At 37.1% G+C, this 24,283-nt stretch overlaps 1 protein-coding gene across 13 annotated transcripts in view; it reads right to left on the bottom strand.

Annotated features, from left to right (window-relative positions):
- The window catches only part of npas2 (neuronal PAS domain protein 2), a 44,607-nt gene that overhangs the window by 17,388 nt on the left and 2,936 nt on the right, over positions 1-24,283 (bottom strand). For 5 of the 13 annotated variants that reach the window (XM_078931283.1, XM_078931284.1, XM_078931281.1 and 2 more), the window contains exon 1: positions 11,310-11,486. The exons of 6 other annotated variants lie outside the window; for them this stretch is intronic. The gene's annotated coding sequence lies outside the window, so the exon portion shown is untranslated. Of the gene's footprint in view, positions 1-11,081; positions 11,521-24,283 lie in introns of those variants that run through there. 2 more of the 13 variants (XM_011483641.4, XM_020708974.3) reach the window with 2 other exon arrangements.

Genomic DNA, 24,283 nt, shown 5'->3' with positions numbered 1-24,283 from the left:
TCTGGAAGGAGACTAAGCTGTGAGGCTTTCTTTGCTTGCATGGAGCTTGCTGAACAAGCGATGTGCCTGTGGTTGTATGCCTGCGTTTGTCTATCATAGAGTATTAGAGTTCTGTGCGTAATTAAGAGGTATTTCTGGAGTAAAGTCTGCTTTTTTGACTCACTACTGGAGGAACCAGTCACATAGACATTGATGTAAAGCTTCTTTAGACCACTTGTTTATGAACTAAATACCCTCACTGTCACAGCAAACATATGATGCAGTTATAAGAACACAACTGCCCTTTCACTGCTATGCAAGATCATTCAGGTTAAAAAAATGTTCTATCATAAATGACCACAAAATTGTTAGATAAAGCTGCAAGCTAAAACCACAGTCTGATTTTAACTCTAAACAAAGGAACAGAAAATACACAGTAAATAGCTGTTTTCACATTTTATTTACAGTGATAATGTCTTTCTTTGTAAATAGCATTCTTGCTACCTTTGACTGAAAGTCTTCCTGCGTGTTTTCTAACATCCCATCTGTCTGTGCATGAAAGCTGGTGCAATCTTAAAGATCCACTCCAATCATCTCTTGATCTATTTTAAAAGCGTTCCCATTGGTCTTTCAATTATGATTATGCTGTTTTAGCCAATTCTGTGGTGTTTTTCCAGGACATAGTTTCTGTAGAGCGGCAGGAGTTCATTAGAAATGTCATTCTGAGTTGTGGGCAGGCCCATCAGAATGGAGTAAGTCGCTCCGACTTCCCATCATTTAACTATTTAAACGCTCTTCACTAACTTACCATACCTCACATCCCCAAGCTGACATTGTGCAACAAAAATGGTGAGCAATATTGGAGCTATCCAGCTGTACAGTTTGGAGCCAGATGCCAGCTCAGACGAAGAAAACGAAGACGTACATGGATCTAGTAAGCTTCATTGTCCTTGTATATATACTCCATCATGAAAAAGAAAAAAAACGCCACAAAACATGTTAAGAGTAACAAAAAACCCAATTGTATAATCGGAGTGAGTCTTTAAAGCAGTGCGCCGAATGCAGGGCATCCTGCAAAAACAAGACATCCTTTTTAGTCAAGTTTACACGAGACATTTCTTTACATGAGCTCTATGAACCACCACACACACAACAAACAAAACAAACAAAAATACAAACAAAACACTGGTCTACAGCTTTTCCAGATTGGAGTACAGGATATAGTATTCTTAAAAATTAGGTTGGGAGTTCAAGATCTACTCTGTGACTGGAAGATGTTCAGGTCTTGCAGTTAAAAAAGAATGCCAAATCATCAGCCCTACATCATTGTCTTTGACAGCTGGTATGAGATGTTTCTGGCAAAGATCTGTTTGGCTCTAGCCAAAAATAGCATTGGACATTAAAAGCCCAAACAACTCTGCTTTGGTCTCATCTATCCCACATTGTTTTAAAGTCTTGCGGTTCGTTCAGATGCAGATTGTGGAGCTGGGTTTTGCTTCTTTGTTCTTTTTCGACATAAATGGCTTTCTTTTAGAAACCCCTTCCAAAGAAACCTATATTTGTTTAGTCTTCCTCGTACTTTGTTGTCACAAACGTTGGCCGACTGAGAGTCCATGGAGTCTGAGATTTTACTCGTAGGGGTCTTGAATGCCTAATTGTGTTTACAATAATCTATCTGACTGTAGAGCTCTGAACTCCAAAATCATTTGCTAACAGCTTTACTTCTCTCAGATGATTATCCATTTTTTTCATCTTGGAATTGTGTTAATGCAAATTTGAATGCTCCAAACTGGGAAAGAGACACAATAATCATCAAATTTCCGGTAACTGCAGAGATGAACCATTTGAGAGGGGTTTATATTAGAGCCCTTTACAAACTTGTAAGGGTATTTTTTATTTCGATTTTAGGCTCAACCTTTGTTATAAAAGTTTTGGCAGACACAGGAGTTTATTAAACACAAGTATGTGCCTGATTTTGTATTAAATTTAACTTTAAATACCACCCAGTTAGAAAATAGTATTCAAATAAAACTTTAACAATATCAATATCAAAATAACGCAATAGCTGCTCTGCCAAGAAACTAATAGATAAACTAATCTAAAACTAATAAACAAAGATTTTTTTTAAATAGGCAATAAGCAGCTTGTTTTATCTTTTGTGTATTCAAAGGTCATTCGAGTGTGGATATTTATGACTGTGTTTATTTTGGCAGGTTCCATTCAAAACCCTCTTGTTTGAAGACCAGCCCCAATCATTTTTTGATATATTTTAAACGTGTTCCCAGTGGTCTTTTAATTACTATTATTTTTAGTCAAAATCAAAAGAACCTGTGTTGTTTTCTAGGACATTGTTTCTACAGAGCAACAGTAAATTATTAGAAATACGCCTGTGAGTGCTCGGTGGGACTGTTTGTACGGAGCAACTCTGTCCCCCTTTCCCCTCCCTGTTGCTGAGAGCTCAGAGCAGGGAGCTTCTGGCCTGCCCAGCGTATTTTTAATCTCACAAACAAGCTCTTTTTTTAAATAGCATTTTTGTTTGCTTCTGATTCACACCGATTTCAATAAAATTACATTTTAAGCTAAATTTTCTTGATAGCTTTGAACTTTTTTTTCTTGATGTCCTAAATGTTTTGAAAAATGCCACAGGAGCATGTTAAAGTCCCACTCTAATCATCTTTTGATGTATTGTAAAAGAGTTTTCAGTGGTCTTTTCATTATGATTATGCTGTTTTTAGCCTAAATCAAAAAACCTGTGTCACTTTTTGGGACATAGTTTCTGCAGAGCGGCAGAGAAGTTCATCCGGATTTTGCCTCTGAGTTGGGGGCAGAACTGTTGCCATGGAGGAAACTTTACTTTATTTCCCATCATCTCTTTGTTCACACACTCTCCAGCCAGCTTACAGCCCCTCACAACCCCAACTTAAAAGTAGCGGTGCAACCAAAAAGTCGAGCAATATTGGAGCTTTCCAGTCGTACGGTTTTGAGCCAGACGCCAGCTCAGACGAGGAAAACAAAGATGTACATGGATTTATTTGACTGCAAGTGAATACATTAGAATGGACCGAAGGAGGGAGCCTGTGGCTTGCCGACCGTAAATTTTACAACTGCCAGCTTTTTTAAATGTTTTTTTTTCTGCTCTTGATTCACAACAATTTGAATAAAGAAATACTCACAAACACCATTTTAATCTAAATTTTTATCTTTTTATGTCCTCCATCATGAGAGAAATGCTACAAGAACATGTTAAGAACACCCAAACCATGTTTTTTATTGGAGTAGATCTTTAAAACAATACTCAGAAGGAAAAATCTAAATAGAGAAACATCCCAATCCCATGCTGGAACCATTTTAATAGTCTGACAGCTGTTGGAGTAAAAACATTACATTTAGGAATTTAAAAAACAGACGAATAAGAGAAGTATATAAACAATCAATAATTACTCAACATTTTAACCACATAACCCAGGGGTGTCAAACTCATTTCCACCGAGGGCCACATCAGCATAGTGGTTGTCCTCAAAGGGCCGGATATAACTTGTACATGTAACTAAATGTAATGAAACATACATGTAACTACTCCTTAATGTTAAACAAATAATTTATTTATTTATTATAACTTTTGAAAGTGACAATTACAGTTGCATAGAAAACATGTTTGCTAGTATTCTAGCATAAATCCTTTTAAATTTGATTCTGTCAGGTTAGGTTATATGGACAGTGTTTAAGTCCTAATGTATAGTTGCCCAATCCGATATTTCAAGGCAGATTCCCCCTAGATATGAATAAATACACACCAATTTTTATTTTTTATTTTAAGAAATCAAAAACTTTTATGCTCTCGGGGGCCACATAAAATGACATGGAGGGCCGCATTTGGCCCCCGGGCCTTGAGTTTGACATATGTGACATAACCCAACGATCTGTGCATCGGGGTGCTTCACCCAAACTCATTCATTCATCAGACCTTCACTCCCAAACAAACAAGGTCAATTTATGGTTCTAATGAGCTGGTGTCGTTTTATTTTTAGCTCACCATCTTGAATTTACTAGACGGCGACTATTGGTTTACAAATGTACACATTTGCTTGACCTCGCTATTTGCATGATTCAAAAATAGAAATGGATAGGCAAATACGAGTCATCAGACATTTTCATTTTTATTCTTACTGAAGGAAAACTAAAAGTCTTTTCTGTTTCACTTTTAAGACAAAATCAAGACAAACAAGACAACAAGAAAGGTTCCTTCCTACCATGCAGACTACTAACAATCTGACAATGTCTCATAAAAAAATGAAGAAAAACCCTATTGTATATACGCGCATGCAAATCAATACAGATTATATTTCCTGTATAAACAGCACCAATCAATTCATATAGGCATTAGTTCATTTATAACCTAACGTTAGCTGGGTTCAGTCACTGTGCAGCCATAACTGGAATGTCTTCATCCTGCAGGGCTGCAGGTAAAATGAAACCAAATTCAGAGCTGAAAGACATCAGCGTCTAATTACACTCATGCCCTCAAGCTTTTAAAGTGTTTTGCTAAAACCTGAACTCGCAGCACAAGTCACGGAGGTTCAAATTCATCATTAACACTTAATGTTAACACGCTCTTAAAGGGAATGAATGTGCAACAATGACAGTCCACTCAGACAGCTAATAATTTTGACCATGTTCTATTGCTTAGGGCATATCGAGCTTTTGAGTTAAACTAAAGAACCGAGACTGAAGCAGTGCGGTCTGAAAGCTGCCCCACTGAGAATAAAAGGATTTCTCTTAAAAGGCTGCAGACGCTGCAATCCTGAATCTAAAGCCAGAAAATATAGACTAGCCATAGAGGAAAGTGAGAATGTTTAGCCAAAAAACAAACCATTAAAACATCTGGACATTTTCTATTAAAAAAGAACAACAAATTATTTACCACTGTAATGTTGAGGAAACAGCTTCTTACCCAAAGCTGGCCTGTGGACACCACTCACAACTGAAAAGGAATATTGCAGAGAATAAAATCTGAACTAAAACCTTTGCTTTCATTTATCTACCAACATTAAGTAACATCCTAAAACTGAAGTAATCACAGCTAACATTACACAGATATATCTACATCTAAAGTTTTAACTATATCAGCTAACTCCAGCGTTTCAACAAAAATCTTGTAGAATCATAACTTTCTGTAAATTGGCCACTGGGAGATTAAAGCTTCTATTATATTTTATGCTGCTCACTCCAAGGAAACAACTGATTTAAAAAAAAGACTATTTCTTTGGAAAGAATGGAGACAGCCAGAACTTAATTCAAACTATCGTCCAGTTAATACAGGCACAGGTGTATATAGCTCAATCTGCTAACTATAACAACCCCCACTAATCTGAATCTGTGCAAAACTGGGTGTGTTGTTGGATGTCAAACCTTTTATCATCTTATGTACTTATGTATCCTGATGACCTTGTCATTTTTAGCCCCTACAGTGCTGGGTTACAAACACTTTAAAAAGTTTGTTCTGACTATGGCAGAGACTTTGATATAAACTACAATCCCTCCAAAAGAAAAGTAATGATTGTAAGGACCAAAGACGACAGAAATGTAAACTTTCCTGTTTTTAAGCTTTGTGGAACGCCTCTGGAACAAACCTCATCTATCAAATACCTTGGACATTTCATTACTGATGATTGAAGGGATGATAGAGACATTCAGAGACAGTACTGTAAACTCTATGCTCAGGCAAACATGCTGATGAAAAAATTCAGTACGTGTTCTCTTCAAGTGAAGTGTTCGCTGTTCAGAGCTTACTGCACTCCTCTGTATACGGCCCCTCTTTGGTGGAACTATGGACGTGGGACATTCCGCAAATTCTTAGTGGCCTATAATGATGCTTTTAGGCTTCTGCTACAGGTGCCCAGGTGGTACAGAGCCAGTCAGCTGTTTGTGGATGCTCACATCCCTACCTGTGAAGCACTACTGCGTAAGCTTACATACAGCCTTATGGAACGCCTGGACAAATCTAAGAACTCAATTATCATGTCTCTGACTGATCCCAAAAGAAGCTCATGCCGCTACACTTCTGCCCTGGGAAACACTGGATACAGCGATTATACTCTTTTTAATTTATATCTTTTTACTTTTTATTATGTATACTGTATTTGTATCTTTTTTCTATGGACCACATCTGAGTCTGAAATAAAAGTGTGTTAATCACAAAAACCTTTATCTAAAAACACAAACTGTCACACTGATGTATTTGTGGATTAATTATAGCACCTGTAACATATTGCAATATTGAAACCAAAAAGGACTATATTTATTATTGGACTGCATGGGGCTTGTCCTCTAGAAAGTCTGTCAGACTGTTTTTAATGTGGGTGCTGCTCTCATTGGTTTTGTCTGTGTTGCAACCCTGCTCTGTCATTTTTTTAAGGACTCAAATAGCCAAAATAAATAAATAAACGTATCCGTCTAATAATGCTTGATTAGGGAAAGCCCCTTTCATCAACACAAGGCTTAAAGACATCAACAAAAACTAGTCTAGTCATTTTGGTACCCACTGAGGTAATAAAACATCATGGAATATTTTCTATAAAAATGGAAGCTCAATAATTTTTTCTTTTTTAATTTTTCACAAAAACAAAACAAAAACAACTCAGAACATAATGCCCCTAAACCTACAATGCTGATACTAACAATACCACAGAACCCATCTAGTTTACAGTCTGTCAAGACTCTGTTACTACCTTTTAAAGTCCCACTCCAACCAAAAACATTTTTTTTGTGGCATTGTTCCGAGTACTCTTTTAATTCTGACCGTAAAATACTTAACTATGGTACAAATTCTAAAAAGAAAAAAACTCTGATCATCACAAAATTAAGACCCAGGTCATGGTGTTAATGTTTTTGTACAAGATGCAACAGATGCACAATATCTCAAACTTTTTTTAAATAAAAATATTGTTATAGTCATCATAAAGGAAACGCAATGCGTATCTGATAAATGGCTGTGATTGTATTCAAATCTACACACATACTAAGATTTACACACACTGTTAGACTCCTCGGTTCATGTTTGAAAATGGGTAGCCAACATCGCCGCAGACCCCTTGCGCTCATTGTATGGGGGCTGGTCCACGCCTGGGGCGGACTGAGAACTGTGGAAGACAATTTCACCAGTCCGGGGGGCCCCACGGACAGGAGCGAGGAAGTAGTGAGCACTTCAGTCCATGGGCCCGGTGCGGTAAGGTCCGGACAGTGTTCGCTGTAAAGCACGCCAGGGCTTGTTGAGTTAAAGCAAATCGCAACACACCGCTGTGGGGGATATGCCCAGCAGTCTTCGCTTTCCACTACCAAGGGAATCCTGGTTAGTTTATTTTCCTCTGCTTAGTATTATGAGTCAATTCAATGGGTCATCCTCCAAAAAACAAGAGATAGGTGGTCCTGCCAGAAAACATGGAAGTAGTGAGAACTCTAATGCCTTGGCTTTTGCTCATTGGCTTTGAATAGACTACAAGATCAACCTTAACATTCAGTATTCTGAGAGTGAACTCACTCAGATCTTCCTAAAATGTTCTCTAGACATTCTCCTTTATTAGCTGACAGTAGGCCTGCACAATATACCGCAAATTTGTCGTTATCGCAATATCAAGCTGTGCAATGTATATATTGCAAAAGACAGCAAAAATTGCAATAAATGGTTACCTTAAATGTGCTAAAACAATCTTATGGCAACTTGAAGCCTTTAAGGAATAAAATAAATCCCTTTATGCATTTGGCCATTCGGATGGACCCCTTCACGTTGTTGACCAATCAGATAGAGCCCTTTCATGTTAGATGTTCGCCTCCTGCTCTTTCTTTATATACCGCAAATTATTTCGTTATCGCAATATTAATCACCAATACCGCTAGTTTTCCTCATATCGTGCAGCCCTGGCTGACAGTAATCATTTACTTGTGGAAAAGTCACATCCTTGCTTTTCAAGCACTGTTTGTGCAATTGTATCAACAGTGAGCCGCCATCTTGACCTATCCAATATGGCGTCCAACTTTGCGTGCACAACAAGTTAGTGTAGCACCTCTAGCCTATATACCTCATTGATTGGCTCAATCCAGTTTTCAGCCAGAGGCGAGGTAGGACATAAGCACGAGCAGGCCAGGGTGCGCGTTAGGGTTGGGGAAGAGAGACTTTGGCACGCCCAATTCAGTAACTGCGTCATTAGTCTGAGCTTTTTCAAGCATCTGCTTTTCTGATCCAGCACATCTTGAATTAAGAAATACTCTGTTTTAATCATACATTCTTTTATATAGGTCATCTGTTATGAAGAAAAATGCTAAAAGAACATGTTACAAAAATAAATAAATAATATTTTCACTGGACTGGGTCTTTAAGGTGTTACTAAAGTCAATTCAATCACCATTTTTTGCACTATGGATGTTGCCATGTTGAAATCAGAAATCGCCACTAATCTGTGATTGGTCAGTCAGAGTCCTCGTTTCTGTGGCAACCATTCTCGCCAATCAGGAGTGATCTTGATGAAGCTCCACACCCCCACCACTTGAAAGCGGACTACCTGAAATCTGTCAAACATTTCAAGTGTTCAATGTGAGACATACTTTTACTGAAGCATCTGATTGGTCAGTTTAGAACTGGAATAACTTGTACAACAAAAGACATAATGAAAACAAAATTAGTATTAGCAACAAGGTATTAAAAAAATAAGGTATGAATGGTTATTATGAGAAATGACTGAGTAATAGCTGTTTATTTCTCATTAGAAGTCTATAGGATTTTAGCTTCTTGGAACCAGCAGGCCCATTTTGAATGCCATGCGAGAACAATAAATGGTACAGAAGCTGTATGGAGAGCCAGCATGATGACAGGTCATTACAGTTATTTTCATAAAGATTATGATATAAAGAGGCAATGAAAAACACATTATACACTTTGTTTTCAGTTGCGGTTGCTTCCTTATGGCCTAGTTTGACGTCAACTTGTGGTATGTTTGGTATTATTGTACAGCTGACATCCTGCAGAGGTTAAGTTATATATACCTAAACACAAACACACTTTATACTCAGTGTACTTTCTCATTTGGAAGCTCAAGATAAAACACATGTTAATTATTAACATAACACAGACAAATGTCCTTTTACCATGAGTTTTTGCTCTTTAACGCATCGTAGTATGCATATATGCTGCACTTTCAGATGAAAGCTTTTATCTTTATCCTTTTCATTTACAACTTTATAAAAAAAAAGCTGAGGTCAAAAGGTCTGAGTTTTTAAACTTCTTACTCTCTGTTGGAAATTCAAGGCCACTGTTGCAGCTGTTAAAATCAAAATACTCTGTGTCCTGGGCTCAGATTAGAACCACAAAGAACCTCTTGTTAGGATTCTTTGTTTCTTGTATAACAGTTTCAAACCCAACATCTGATTTATTTTTTGCAGTTTTGCTCCTCATTAGGATTTCCCTCTCAAACAGCATGGGAGGAAAAAGAGAAATGCAGACCTTACTCCAGTGGTCATCAAATGAATCTCTCTCGATGTATGCATACATTTAAAAGAAATTTTAAATACACTTTTTTTTACTTTTCTCACCAAGTGCCTTGATGACTTCTTTCTATCACAACCCCCAAAATATTTCACCTATATTTTAGGGGTGTGACGATTAATTGACTCAATCGATTAACAGTTCCTGCAATCCAACCAGATCTATCTGTCTGAGGCAAATTGTTAATTGAATCATCCTGTACCATTATAAAATCATCTCAAAATGAAATAAATTGAATCGAATGGACATTGGAAAATAGCATTTAAATTGAGGTATGGTAGGTTTATTTAACTATAACGTAAAAACGACTAAGTTCTATCCCGGCGGACAGCACACATGTGATGTCAGTAAAAAATGATCAACCATCATTCCAGTCCAATGTGTGGAAACACTTTGAATTTAGCAAACATGTGACCGTACAGTGTGGTAGAATGTTTTAATAATGTTCCATTTGTATTATTTTGATGTGGAGAAACAACAGTGGGTTGAACTTTATGAAACTAAAATGTGAGTGGGTTTCATAGAGACACCCAGCACAGAGAGATCCTGACCTGGGCCCCCCTGTGGCTACATAGGTAGGCAGTAGTGTGAAGGGTCTTGCCTAAAGATCCACATTGGTTTCAGCTAATCGCACCCCCTGGAAAAAGGAACCCTGGTTTTCCATGTGCCAATCCTGCACACACCCAACAGAGCCGTCCTTTCATTTAGTCTTAAGTATCTTGTTAGAAATACAAGAAATCTGGAAAACTTCCCCTGCGCTGTTCAGTATCAGGTATTTATCACAGACTCACACTGGTTGACGTCTTGGCTAAAGATGTCCTGGATCCATTTAAGTCAGTGAATCGGATCAGATTCTTCAAAATGAACCAATATTGACTATGAATCGATGTGAACCATGAAGTAAAGATATGAATTGAGTTTTTGTTCAAATGAAAAATTACACTCCTTCTACAGTCTGAAGTCTGACAAGAATGCTGGATTTTCAGTCAATCCGAAAATAGCTGCAATTATATAAAACAATTCATCATAACTGGTCATTGGGATAATAGCAGTTCCTTTATGTTTCCAATAAACAGCATTCACAAACAAAACGTCGTCTACAAACAGCACACCCACGTATGAACACCGATGAATGACTCTACCACCCTCAGGTATGTAGCCTATGCACCAGATCCTCAGCGGGTTGTGCAACCTTTCATAAAGTGGAGTGTCTTGCCTTGAAAAAAAGACATAATAATTGCAAGCGCACACATGAAATGGGCTCAAACGCCCCCCGAGAAGTAATTTACTTTGTACAGATTTCCAGCAGGCGTTCTAAAGGAAAGTCTGTCATTTGCAATAATTGTCTTCAGTAAAGAGACGAAGGACAACAAAGACGGGTTTCACCTCGTAATCGATGCGATCGGAACACTTGTCAGCATTCTGAGCTCCGGGCTGACGAAGCACGCTTTAAAATGACACATGCACTTTTCTTTTCTTGCTGAAAAGAGGTCACCCGTGAACTTTGATGATGTAAGGCTGCTAGCAGAATTATGACAAGTTGGAGAGAGGTTTCAATCTCACCTACCTGAATAACGACAGTCCGGGTAAAAAAGCAGATCGGATTTCAAGTTTAATCATCTTTTCTATCTCTTTTTTAGTAATGATTAGTATAGTAGCCGAGCTCTGGTGGCAGCCTCCGACTGACCAGACTGAAATCGTTAAATTGCATAACAGCTCCTAAGTTTAAGCGCTGATCTTCTCAGCGATCGTCCGCTCAGTCTTACCCGCCGTGAGCGGGTGCTAAGATTTTTACCCCGGTGTGGTGAGCGCGAGCGCCGAGTTATGTCGGTTTCCCCGGTCCGGCCACTGTACTCCACATCCTCGCGGAGGCTTGTAAACAGGAGCGGGCGGCGGAGAAAGTAGGTCAGCTGGTAGCTCAATACCAGGCTAACGACGCCAGCAGCAGCAGGAGCGGCGGCTGAGCGACACGAGCGAAGGAAAGCAGCGGTGGCCAGCATTAGGGGGCAGATTGTAATCTCAAACACGCGCTTAATGCATAAGTAACGCACTTTAAATGTCCCCACAGCACTGTTTACATGAGTAACCTCTGTGAGTCCGCTCGAGGGGGTAACCTTTAGCAGCAAGAGCACGAGCAAGTCCTTGAAAATGGGTTAAAATGAGGAGTAAATTTATATAAGAAATAATATGGTGCTGGTATTTTTAAAGAAGTCGGACATAAAAGGGGACCTACCATAAGTGCTGCCTCTTTTCTGTAAGAGTGTATTTTAAGTTTCAAAGACACCTGTTAAGGAAAATAACCTGTGACACACATTTCAACCAATCAGCAAAACAAGAACGAGAAGACTTTTGTTTTTCTCTGACGACTTCCCCATGCACTTCCTTTGTTTTTCTTTTCTTCTTCTTTTTCTTTTACAACTTCCTGTTACCTTTCCCCTCAAATGGAGTTCCAAATGTGGGTCAGCCATCGTTTTTTGCCTGGCTTGCTGGTAGGAGAAATGATAACACTACAGTCATTAGCTGGGAAACGAAAGCTCAAATTTACTCTATATTCTCTAAGAACTTTGGTCAGACACAATTAAATCCAGTATTGCCCAAGTAAGTAGCAGCATAGCTTCTTTATAAATCATTAAATTCGTTTAAAAGTCACATTTGGGCATTCCTGTTGAACTGAAAGCAGGATTCTCTAGAAAAAGATAACAAACCAAGAGAATCCAACAATGAATATGAATTCATCTCATATATGAGATAGAAATTTAACAAATCTGCTCAACAAATGATTAAAACAAATCAACCGGACTCAGAATATAATCAGATTACGTGTCGGATGATTAATTAATAGATTATTACATTAAAACCAAAATTACCATCCATGTGTATCTAAATAGTAAATAAAGCTCACAATTGAATGGGATTAAACGGTAGCATTTTCACTTGGACGTCGTAATTGATAGTTACGCTTACAACGGTACACATATGTCAAGCCCAATAGAATCAACATATTGACTGCAAAAGGAAGCAGTTGCTGAATTGGTCCTAATCAAATTTAATTCCTCAGAGGGTGCAGGCCGTCAGTTTTAGGAAGAAGTGAAGTGCATTAACCAGACTTTACTTCCAGAGCCTTAGCTATATTTACAGGATTTTTATAGTTACATTTTAAATTTGGAATGTTACTGAAGATAGAACATAGAAAGCAAAAATATATTTCACAATTTTAATAATAATAATAATAATAATACATTTTATTTATAAGGCGCCTTTCTGGGCACTCAAGGTCAAGTCAATTTTGATTATGAATTTGTAAAGGTTGCCACAGATGTGTCACTAATTCCCATGATTCACTAGTCAAACAGTGTATCCCAGAAGTGAAAAGATCCACAATTTGTTTCCAGAACAATATTTTTCATTATGAAGAAACTAAACTCCACATTAAGAACTAAATGCAACCAACCAAATAAAAATGAAAATAAAAATTGTAAAATTTTAAGCCAGGTTTTCATTAAAACCTTCCTGCTGCTTCAATGTGAGGCTTCCACTTTGCCATGTTAAACATAAAAAGTATGTCAGCGCCATGCTGGCACATGCCAAAGCGCCATCGTTGGGTGGAGTCTGCACACTGTTTAGAAAGGCTGTAAGTCAGCCCAGCCTGCCAGATGACCTACTCTGAAAGGTCACAGGTATGCATACATCCTGAGTGTGGAGTAAAAGTATTCTCAAAGTCTGAGAAATCCATACAGATGGGATTGAGAGGGCATCATGAAAGGGAATTATTGAAAGGATTAAAAAAAGGAACTTAGAATAAGATGAAGCTCCCTTGAACACCTACTTAGTACCACTGTGCATATAACAGATACATCAGGTACAGATACACAACAGATACTTTATGGGCTAATAGGTACAACTATCAAATTACAATTCCCTCTGCAAACAGGGTCAGTTTCCTTGAGTTAAATCAAATTTGGGAACTGTGCTTGTCAGTAAAAAAGACATCCAGAAATCCTGAGTTTGTGTATGGCTCCACTCAGTAAAGTAGATTTACATTGCAAGATCTTAAAAGAATAAAACAAAAACATAATTTAATACATGTGACAGTCTCTCACTCTGTGAACGCTAGGCTAAGCTACAGTTCTCGCCCCCCAAAAACGGATACATTAAGCAAAAAAAAAAAAGAAATCTTTGGATGGCTGGACGAATAGACACGGAAAACAATTACAACAATGTGACAATCACACTGAACATTTACTGAAACTAATATACATTCAAAAGTGTTCATATCCTGGATAAACAAAGAGGTACCAGTATATCTTTCCCTGTTTTATAATTGTTTATTTATTGACATCCCATATGCCACAAGGTAAATCATTTAAATTCCTTATGGAAAAGCTGGGCATCACTTTTTAAATATAGACTTATTAATTTATTTCTATGACATAACATTGAAATGAGAAATCTGAAAATAAAAAAACAGCATCTTATAAATTTACTTTACACAAGTCTCTCTGCTATTAATACAACAAAACAGCCTCAACCACATAAATCTATAAAAAAATTGAAATGGCAAGATTTTGTCCCAAGAAACAAGTTTTGACATTCTAGGTAAGAATTTACTCCTGCAAAATGTTTAGAGTTAATTTAGTTTACAAAATAGTTATTGGTAAATTGATCTAGTGGACACCAGACAATGGTCCATGAGTGAGCTAAAGGTATAAGATGTAAATATATCCATCCATCCATCCATTTTCTGTACCTGCTTAGTCCCAAACGGGGTCAAGTGGAACTTACTGGTTACTGTTGGGCAAAAGTGGGATACACCCTGAACAGTTTGCCTGTCCATCACAGGGCCTCATAGAGACAATCAGCCACTCACATTACACTCTACTTCCATTAACTCAAACAGATGAAAAAAAATACAAAAAGCAAAGATTCATTCCACCATATATTTTTCCTTTTTATTTTTAGAATAAAAAATTAACCTGTGAAGCATTTTTTTGGACTGTGGAAGGAGGTCAGAGTGCCCGGAGAAAACGTGCAAACGCCACGCAGAAGGGACCCAGGTGGGATTTTAACCAGGACCTTTATCACTGTGAGACAAGACTGACAAAATTTTAATAAAAATACTGTAGAATAAGGGTGTAAACATAAAGTTTGTAACTAAAAAAGGTTTACTGCACTGACCTGAACCAAACAAATTTTTTAGAAAAGAACCATCTAAGTGGTCTTATTTACCTACTTTAATATTTTATTTCCCCAACTTAAAACTAAAAAATGAAATAATCAGATCGAAATAGGTTAACATTCTATTATGTTCTATGAAAAAGGAAATCCAGTTGTGACAAACTAATGACAACAAAGGAAACCCAAAAAGCCAGAAAAACACTTTCATGTACCTATTGTTACATTTTACGTTAAAGACCTAAAGTACATCACTTTCCAACAGTCAGAAGAACATATTCATGTAAAAGTGAACATTACATGTAAAAAATAGGTTGAATGAAGACAAAAAAAACTTTAATTTTAGGGGTTATTTTTTTTCTTTAGTAATGTTCCTCAATTGTAAAGGTATGACTAGTAATAAAAAAAGATATAGAATAAATATATCCAAATAAAAAAGAGGTGTTCAATCAATACAGAAAAAAAGAAGCAAAAGTATCATTTTTACAGCTGAGTCTAATTTTTACAGACCAAAGTTTTATGACACTGTATCTAAACTTAATCTCCACGCCTGTGAAGTTTTGATGTCAGCGTTATTTAAATTAACATCTCAAGTCACAATTTACAGTGAACACATAGCGCAGCTATTTTAGTGAACCCATTGATGGTTCTTGATGTCGACTGAGAAATCATTTATGGACTTAGAGTGAATTAAAGCCAAGGAGCAAATGAATGCTTGTGATTCATCGAAGCTTAGTTCAATAAGAGATTTTCACAACACAATTACTGACAGAATTAAAAATGACTGCAACACAGCACAGAGGTCAGATATTTAACGGACGGTAAGAAAAATTGGTGGATTATTTTTTTTGTGTGCAGTTTGCACGTTCTCCTCATATGGTTGCTCCCATGGTTCAAATCATCTTAGGTTGATTGGTCGACCGATACTGACTGTGAAACCCACAATTAGATGACTCTTTGCTTTCTTGTCATTTTGTTCCCCATCTGTTTGAGTTAATGGAGGTAGAGTGGGGTGGCTGTGGATCGGTTGATTTGTTGGTCACAGGTTCAGTTCCCAGAATTAATGTTCATTGTGACCTTGGGCAAAACTGTAAAATATCTTTGGAGAAAAAGCATCTGCTAACTGATGAAAAGTAAATTAAGCTTAGGTGTTGCCAGGCAAGTTTTGGTAACACCCTGATCATTAGTCCACTGAAAGATCAGGCAGAGAAAATCATAAACAAGCACTCTTGTGATCAACTAAAAGCCTTTACCTGACAAATGAGTGCTAACTAGAACTTCCCCATATCGGAAAATGGACAAAAATTGAGTCAGTATTATTGTTGATTGACAATTTGTGCCAGATTTTTTAATGAATTTCACTTACAAGGCAAGTACAGAGAGAGAACAGCTGAAACGCACCAAGAAGAAAGTAAAAAAAAAAATTTGCTTTCGTTTTCTCAGATGACTCATAAATAAGAGCCCACAACACCTGCCAATAACTCAATTTAGACTAAATCCAAAAAAAAGCACACAGCATGATGTAGTCTGTGAATCTTTACCGTGTCGCCTTGGATTGCTTCAGTCTAAGAACCTTGTTACAGTTCAACAGGAACCACAGCGCAGCCACAGGGCATCCCAGGTTCCCTAATGGATAGGTCATACTTTGGCTTCCATTCGTTCAGCACTGTCGCTCTCTGTGCACAGCTCCCCTACAGTGCATATAACCTCACGACTACCAGCAATGCAAATGTGTCCTCTTTAGAAGACATCTCTAAACCTGAATACCTCCCAACCACTACATACTACTGAATTAACTCTACTGAAAACTTTAGGGCTTCTCAATGATGCCAAATGTAAAGGGGTGGGGCTCTGGGAATTGTAATTTCTGGTGGATTTGAAAAGGTTTTGACAGGTCAAAATGTTTTTAGTCTGGTATTTAAAACGATAAGACTGGGAAACATTGACACAGGACAGTTTTGGTCAATCAGTAATAAAACAATAGAAGAGAATCATAAGAAATATGCTTTCTTTTTGGAGCAAAAAAAAAAAAAAACATGATGTCGTTTTCAATTAATTTCTACTTTGTTAATAACTCAGTTATTACATTGTATTTAGAATAAAATGTTACCTAAAACAGTGTTTAATGTCCAGCAATGACACAGCTTCACTCTCAATGAAACTAAGGATGTGCCAGGGAGCAACAAGTATGAGACATCTAAGATTCATAAAGCTCTCCCACATTTCACTGCATTATTCACCATCCGCCTACATGGAGATTAGTTCTGCTCTTTTATGTAGGTCATGCTATTGGGTAATGAGATGACATTTTGTGCTCATAAGCAGTGATGGAGCATAATAATAAATGCTTATTGTTTTTTCTGCGTGCTCCTCTGCACCTCAGTCCAGATTGTTTGCTCTTCCACTGGTGTAAAAGGGGGGGTGGGGGGGGGATCATTTGTTTAATTACTCAGATATTAAGCCATATCGCCCCAAGCGACATCTGCGGTGCCGGTATTGATGATGTCATTGCGGCCGCCTGCTGAAGCACTGGCTGTCATTAATTAGACCAGCACGGCTGTTCCCTCTGCGTTCCCATGGTAACAATATGTGTCTGCTGTCTTGGCTCTAGCCAAGACAGCTATGTCCATCATTCCTTTTGGACCAGGAGATTTTTTCACTTTTTGTTTGTTGGATATTAATCAGCTCACACATAACCTTTTTTACTTAAACACACAGAGATAAATCTTTTAACTATGAATTTGAATATTGAAAAGTGAACTTTCTCCAAATACAACTGGAATTTAAAACCTACCAGTAATATAGTAGATATGAGTTGCAGATATATGTTGATAAAAGTCTCATATCATATGCAGAAGTATGTCCTGGACTCCAGTATGTCGATTTAATAGATAACTTACTAAAGAAAAAGTAATAGTGGTTGTTCTGACCACTGACGCTGTCACCTATCAGAAGAACATCTTATAAGCGGGACCTGCTCTCCTTGCAAGAACCAAACCAGATGGTTTCATAGTTTTCCCCTCATGTAGACATTCTCAAACCCACTTTAAGACATTTCTCATCAGGTAAATCAGAGAGGATGCATCAAAATAATTACAACCTTTGGCCCTTTTCAACCATAAAGAAACTTGAATTTGGACATGCTGGCTTTGTACAGTATTTTCTTCTATTAAGTAGCCAAAGAGTGAGGATCTCTTTAAAAAAAGGTTTCCTCTGTGGTGCTGAGCTGTAAGTATTGTCTTTCTCAACCAAACAACAGCTTCACGCTAATCCTTCCCTGGGCAACAGCTGAACCCTTAGACTCTTTGAACTCTTGTCACTGGACAACTCCGTCATTAAGGAAGCGATTCTGTAGCATATTTAAAAATAAAAGTCAAAACATGAAAAACTTTTTCATTTTCAAAATGTAACTGCATTTCTTGACTCAAAATTAAAATGAAAAAGCATTCCTTCAAAATGCTTTTTCATTTTCTTCTTCAACTCCACTTATTGTGTCACTTAATTAAAATGATAAAGAAAATGGTATTTGACATTTCGTTTTCAAAAAGTTTTCTGGTAAATGTCTAGCAAAATTCATTTAGAAATGTCTAATTTGACAATTAAACTGGATTAACAGAAATGCTTTTTAATTTTCAAATGTAACTGCATCAAATTACTCAAGATTAAAATGAAAAATCAATACTTCAAAATGCTTCAAAATGAGACATTTGATGCAGCTTCATTTTGAAAATTAAAAAGCATTTCTGTTAATCCAGTTTAATTGTCAAATTAGACATTTCTAAATGAATTATCCAACACATTTACCAGAGAACTTTTTGAAAACGAAATGTCAAATACCATTTTCTTTATCATTTTAATTAAGTGACAGAATGAGCAGTGTTGAAGAAGAAAATGAAAAAGCATTTTGAAGGAATGCTTTTTCATTTTAATTTTGAGTCAGAAATGCAGCTTCATTTTGAAAATGAAAAAGCCTGTCTGGTTTTGACATTTATTTTTAATTATGCTACAGAATTGCTTCCATACATCATAACCAAGTTGAACACATGCTCACCTGCTGTGCACAGAAAGAAAAGAGGAAACCCACTCTCCTTCTTGGTCAAATCTACATCAGTTCACACACAGCGCATAATACTTTATCTGATTAAAGAATTTAGAAGGGAAATGCTACTTTAAACTGATTTTATACTCAATGTAAAACCCATTTTCTCAAAAGCTCATTAGTCATATTTTATGGTGAAATGAGTTTATCCCTCTTGTGTCTCTGAACATTCAATAAAGGTATCTTAAAATGATTCCAGAGCCTTGTAATTACATGCAGACTCATTGTGGGTGGCCACGTTCTTACAAAACGGCCTATAAAACAAACCTCCTTTCACCAGGTGAATCTACTCTCAAATTTTCTCATAATTATATTCCTTTAACAATTCCAAATGAATCGCTAAATTATTCCAGGCCTGTTATTGTCTGCTGCTACTCAGGAAAAGATGCAATTACCTAAGGCACTGTGTGAGCAAAGAATGTGGGTCACAATTCTAGGGCATGAGTGGAAAGGGCAATGCAGCTCTTTGTTTTCACCCCTGTCTCAGGCCAAAATGGCAAGAAACATTTTTTTGATTAAATTCCTGGGCTGGAAAAACTGAAAGGCTACGGATTTGCTCCCACTACCCCAGAAAGGACATTTGGGTCTAATAAACAGAATAACGTCGTGCAGGTCTAACTTCATTTTGATGTGTTTGTAAAACCAAAAGACACTGTTCACTCATGCACACACTCTCAAGTGAGCTCTAATAGCTTTTTTTAGAGGAGTCCGTGGAAAAAATGACTTTATGTCTCCATTCCTATGTGTGGCTGTTTCATTTTCCCTGTTATGAAACACTGTCTTTCATATTTCCAACCCCTTTTCTGCCAAAAAAGCTTTCTGTGTAGTCAAATTCAAGGTTTTAAGACGAAAACAGACAGTAAAATAATACATGATTTATATTCTATTCAGAAACACAAACACAAACCTACTATATTTGACTGAATTGAAGACATAGACTCCTTGTTTTTTTAACTTAGAATAAAAAATTAATTTATGAATAAAATATTGTTAATATTTGGTAGGATTATTAATTCCACGCGTTTCTTTTTTTTTTTTGCTATTTAAACAAATAATAATAAATAAAAATGCCTCAATTTAATTTGTTAAAACAAACTACAGTTGCTCTACCACACATGACTCTACATTTCTCATGTGCGACAGCTGAATAAGACGATAAAAAGAGACTACAGCTGACAGGGAAGTGCAGATATGATTCACTACAGCAATATTTGATCATCTAATCACGGCTAAATCACTGAGTGCAAAAATGCGGTTATTCAGACTCCTTCGAATACCGGAATTACGTTTTCCCAATAGGTTTGGCAAAAAAAAAAGGCCCATTTATGCTTCACGTTAGAACAACACCTGGATTTTGGTTAACAAAAGAGAAACCTGATTAGAAAAACAAAACAAAAAGGAGGTAGCATGTGAGAGGCTTCATCCAGAATAAAAGCTTTGTTGAAAAGATAGATTGTAGGATACTTATGGCAGAGTGGGAGTGCTCTTTCAGGCATCTGGCCTGACATGCTCGTGTTGTGTGTACTTGTCTCTTCAAAAACAAACAATACCGTAATGCACACGCAGCCAACACCCTGAACTAAAGATCTGAATCAAATCTAGGTCACACACATATGTGGGCTGGGCTCAGGAATATGGTGGAGTCATTTTGTTTCTTTGTCTGCATTACTTGTAGCCAGCGACGCATTCTTCTGAGAAAATGATGGCTATTTGAACGTCACGTAAATCACCGATGTTTACCAGACGTACACACAGACGTAAACATGCTCAGTCAGAGTTTATAACTTTGCAGCAGTCATGTGAACAATGGAAGCTAAAATATTTTGCAGTAAAATATCTTTTTAAACGGATTTAGTGTCATTGAGAGATTCTCTAATACCATTTACAGTAGATAGTTTCCTTTCTTAGGATCTAAGAGGAGGAAATAAGAGGAATTTAACCATTTTTCTGTGAAGCTTAATATATTAATCAAGTCGCAATAGATCTAAGCCTGAAGCTACTAAGGACAATAACTGTGGGCTTCGGAGCAAGAGATCAGCAGCAGCAGTGAGGATGATGACGTCTGTGGAGGATGTTACATAAAGGAGGCTGAACGTTTTGTCTGTCACAGTTCCAAGGTCAAAAGAAGTGATATGAAAGCCCGTCACAGTCTCAGAAGTCATCTGCAAAGATGAAGCTCTACTTCTGAAACAAACTGTTCCATGACGAATGAAGGCTAACGACACAGTATAAACCGGGGAGGGGGGTCCTTGTTTGAAGTAACTATCTAGCCTCTGTTGTGGCTACAGCATTTGCTATGATACTCTTCTCAATCTTATTTTTTTTTTGGTATTTCACAAAACTAAAAGGAGAGGAAAAGAGTCGGGAGCTTACTTGTGAGGAGGCTGTCATTTCACAATAGAGATTTGTGTTTACATGCTATAGCCCCAGCAGAGCTTGACAGGGTGAATCTAAGGCTTTCTTAAGTTTCATTTTGCAGAAGGCGATAGTGCTTTTTCGCCCTAAACCTGCACAGACCAAATCATGAAATTCAGTAGTAGCACTTTGTTTCGATGGATTAGATAGGCTGAGCAGATTTCCATAACCATCAATAGAAGAAGTAAATGTTAAAAATGATTACCAGCATTATAAATGAAGGATTACTCTTTGCGTGAAGCAAACTGACAGCTTATTTATGGTCTTCCTTCAGGATTTCACAGAGTTCCTACATTATTTTATCTGTTAATGTTTGCTTTATACAGTAAATATTCTCACTACCTTACCAAGTCAGGCCTATTGCCTACAGCAAAAGGAAAATGAACCCCTCAAGCAACAGATGCTCACACCACGCATTTGGCATTTGTCTAAATATAGCTCACAAACAAGGAGTTTGTTCTCAGCAAAAATATTGCGAAGGAATCAAAATTGCAAGACCCCATTAAAACAAGGGAAAGACCAGAAAGAACATTTCTTTTAGAATCATAGCCCTAAGTATCTAGCTTCTGTTGTTTCAGTTAATGAGTGACTTCTATTATTAAAAGCCTCAGAGGCAAAGATCTGGCCAGTTAAATTGATTGTATTTTGGAGCAGAGAGAGGCAGAAATCTGCATCCGTAAAACATATTTTTTAAGCAGGATCATGCGCACAAAGAACAGATCGTCAAGGACAAGGATTAAACCTTGCTCCACTGGAAGAGAATCAGCTGTGTAACCTCTTCACCATGTGCTCTGTAGAGAGAACATCCTGCTCTTCTTCACAGTGGCCGTTTTGCCCTGTATTCAACCACATATGATCTGATCAGCTTCTTTAAAAACAAACAATAAAGAATTATAGGGCTTTTTCAAAGTTATTCAAACAACAAAAGGCTAATGGGTGACTATTAAAGACCCACTCCAAAAAAACATGTTTTTTTTTTGGTTATTTTGCCTTTTTTTATGGCATTTTCCTGATGGTGGAGGAAATATATAAAAAGCTTTAGCTCAAAATTGTGTATTTCTTTATTCAAATTGTTGTAAATCAAAAGCGGCCAAAACATTGCGGTTTGAAAAAGATCATATTTGTTACACAGAATACACTGGAGTCAGATACATTGGGTTGGCCATGAGCTCCCTGCTCCGCTCCATTCTGATGCCCCTACTTGCAGACAAATAGATCCACGTCCATCTTTGTTTTCCTCGTCCTTGCTGGTATCTGGCTCAAAACTATACGGTTATATAGTTCCAATGTAGCTCAAGCATTTTTGTAACAGTGGTAATGTTAGGTTAGGGGGTGTGAGGGGCTGTAAGCTAGCCAGAGAGTGTGTAAACAACAGTTCTAAGTGATGAGTGACAGGAGGGGGGGCGGGGGTGCATCACACCAACAGTTATGCCCACAACTTAGAGTTGAAGTTTTAATGAACTACTGTCGCTCTGCAGAAACTATGTCCTAGAAAACGCTACAGGTTTTTTGATTTTGCCTAAAACAACATAATCATAAATGAAAGATGACTGGGAACACTTTTACAATAGATCAAAAGATGAATGGAGGAGGACTTTAAATGTTTTAATTCTAACTTGACAGACTTTTTTTAATTAAAATTAGATAATGCATAAGATTAGACAGTAATAAGCATATCTTAATCCTACTATCAAATATTTGATATTTCTAAATATTTTAAGAGCTTACTCCATTTTTTTTTATATATTATCTGAATATATGTGTTCTTTGCTTAAAGCAATCGTGTTGATTTTGCAAAGATTTTACAGCAGCAGCTTCTGACACTATCTGACTTAAAGAAGTTCATTTATTTCTTGTAGTTCACTCATGTATCTGTCAGTGTAAAGTTTGGACAAACCAAACCTTTTCCTGCTAAAACACATTGATCAGCACTAATATAGCTCTATAACATCTTCATCTAGTGAGAAATGCATCACCCTGAAATTAGATTGGCCGGGCTATTGTTACTTTAGAACATGGGAGGCGGCTAAAACTTGAAATACTATGGACGTTTATTTAGCACTATACTATGAAGAGAGAAATCTAAACTAGCTCTCATGCGCAAAAAGGAGAAGAGTTTACTCGTCTGCAGAAGATAAAGCTGTTATCGGGTCACAGAGATCTCAGCCCACATCAAAACACCACTGACTTCAAGGACCAATGGGATCTCAACATGAGCGAGGGATGATGTGCAGAAGACGTCGGAGGCAAACAAAGCTCCACGGAGGAGGACAAATAAGAAGAAGTACAGAGACTAAAAATGGACTGCTACGACTTTGGATGGCAAGTGTGGGGAAAAAATCCACCTCTTTTTAAAAATACAAAGACTTTTTTTCCCTTTACTGACATGTCCAAAGTCACAGAACATGTAGTTACTCAATATCACAAATTATTTTGCAAATATGACCTCCCTAAAATTAAAATTGGAACAAAAACCAAACAGTAAACAACAGAATCCAAATTCAACGTGCAATAGAATTAAGCAATAAAAACAACGACCAAAAACCATGCATTAGTTTACATAAACAAATACATTATAGCTTTTTTTATGTTCCAGTTTTTTTTCATTTTCAAACCACATAAAATTGGGGCTCAGTTTCAAAAAATGACATTTACAATTTAAAAAAAATGTTACCTCAGAATTGAATATGTCATAGAAACCAATGACATGTGTTCATGTAATTATTCATGAACAAATGAATGTTTTCTTTTGTTGGAAGTCAATCATGTAAATGCTGCCAAAAATTAACCAATTTACAAAAAAGAGGTTTCTGGGTTTAATATTGTGTTTACACAAAGGACATATATTATCTTGAATATTGAATGTAATTCTTAAAAATTCTTCATATTTCTTAATGAATTTAAAGGGAACTTCTTGAAGTAAAGCATATATGAAGAAAAATCATATCGACCACATGGTTTATGGGTCTTTTTTTGATAAAGTTGGGCGGAAAAGATTCTTGTAAATACGAAGACAGTTAACAGACTGATGAGTAACGTTTCCACCATGACGCCTGCAGGAGGAGCGTTGTTGGGGAGTGTTT

The sequence above is a fragment of the Oryzias latipes genome, chromosome 14, assembly GCF_053564925.1.
Source record: "Oryzias latipes strain Hd-rR chromosome 14, Olatipes_Hd-rR_3.1".
NCBI classification, from domain to species: domain Eukaryota; kingdom Metazoa; phylum Chordata; class Actinopteri; order Beloniformes; family Adrianichthyidae; genus Oryzias; species Oryzias latipes.
The sequence above is the reverse complement of the archived record's forward strand: the minus strand, read 5'-3'. Positions and strand labels throughout refer to the sequence as shown.